Genomic DNA, 1,650 nt, shown 5'->3' with positions numbered 1-1,650 from the left:
CCTCCCAGGTTCAAGCGATTCTCCTGCCTCAGACTCCCGAGTAGCTGGGAACACAGTTGCCCACCACGATGACTGGCTAATTTTTGTATTTTCAGTAGAGAAGGGGCTTCACCATGTTGGCCAAGCTGGTCTCTAACTCTTAGAGTCAAGTGAACCTCCCACCTCACCCTCCCAAAGTGCTGGGATTACAGGCATGAGTCACCGTACCCAGACTTATGCTGGTATTCTTACCCCTGCTGTTTAAAAAAAAAAACTAAACATATTTTTTATTGTAAAATATACATTAAATTTACCATTTTACTTTTCTTTTCTTTTCTTTTTCTTTTTTTTTTTGAGACAGGGTTTCACTCCCATCACCCAGGCTAGAGTGTGTAGTGGTGCAATCATGACTCACTGCAGCCTTGACTTCCTGGGCTCAGACACTCCTCCCACCTCAGCCTCGAAAGTATTTGGGACTACAGGTACGCGCACCACCATGCCAGGCTAATTTTTTGTATGTTTAAAGTAGGCACGGGGTGTCGCCATGTTGCCCAGGCTGGTCTCAAACTCCTGGGCTCAAGCCACCCACCTGGTTTGGCTTCCCAAAGAGTTGGAATTATAGACATGAGACACCATGCCTGGCCCATTTTAAACATTTTTAAGTGTGTAGTTTTTTTTTTTTTTTTTTTTTTTTTGAGACAGAGTCTCACTCTTTCGCCCAGTTTGGAGCACAGTGGCGTGATCTCGGCTCACTGCAACCTCTTCCTCCCGGGTTCAAGTGATTCTCCTGCCTCAGGCTTCCAAGTAGCTGGGATTACAGGCATGCGCCACCACGCTCAGCTAATTGTTGTATTTTTAGTGAAGATGGTGTTTCACCATGTTGGCCAGGATAGTCTTGATCTCTTGACCTTGTGATCTGCCCACCTCGGCCTCCCAAAATGCTGGGATTACAGGCATGAGCCACTGCGCCTGACCAAGTGTGTGGTTCTATGGCATTATATTCACATTGTTTTGCCATCATCACCATCGACCATCTCCAAAACTCTTTCATCTTCCCAAACTGAAACCTATTAAACACTCACTCCTGATCCCCCGTCACCTAGCCCCTGGCACCCACCATTCTACTTTCTGTCTCTATGAAATTGATGACTTTAGGCAACTCATATAAGTGAAATCATACAGACTTTGTTGTTTTGTGTGGCTTATTGAGCATAATGTCCTCGACATACATTATTGAGCATACATCCCCACTGTAGCATGTATTAATATTTTGTTTCCGGGCTGGCCACGGTGGCTCACACTTGTAATCCCAATACTCTGGGAGGCTGAGCCAGATGGATCACTTGGGCCTGGGTGTTCGAGACCAACATGGGCAACATAGTGAGACCCCCATGTCTCCAAAAAATTTTAAAAATTAGCTGGGCGTGGTGGCATGCTCCTGTAGTCCCAGCTACTCGGGAAGCTGAGGTAGGAAGATCACCCGAGCTGGTGATGTGGAGGCTGCAGTGAGTCATAAGCATGCCACTGCACTCCAGAGCAAGACCCTGTTGAGAGGAGAGGGAAGGGGAAGGGAGGGGAGGCCAGCCTGGGCAACACAGTGAGACCCCATCTCTACAAAAAAAATCTTTTTAATTAGCTGGGCATGGTGGCATGCACCTGTAATCCCAGCTA

At 47.0% G+C, this 1,650-nt stretch overlaps 1 protein-coding gene across 1 annotated transcript in view; it reads right to left on the bottom strand.

Annotated features, from left to right (window-relative positions):
* The window catches only part of TMEM38A (transmembrane protein 38A), a 28,704-nt gene that overhangs the window by 11,384 nt on the left and 15,670 nt on the right, over window positions 1-1,650 (bottom strand). The gene's annotated exons all lie outside the window — the stretch shown is intronic.

The sequence above is a fragment of the Colobus angolensis genome, unplaced genomic scaffold, assembly GCF_000951035.1.
Source record: "Colobus angolensis palliatus isolate OR3802 unplaced genomic scaffold, Cang.pa_1.0 Scaffold66, whole genome shotgun sequence".
Classification (NCBI taxonomy): domain Eukaryota; kingdom Metazoa; phylum Chordata; class Mammalia; order Primates; family Cercopithecidae; genus Colobus; species Colobus angolensis.
This window is presented reverse-complemented; position numbering and strand designations above follow the sequence as displayed.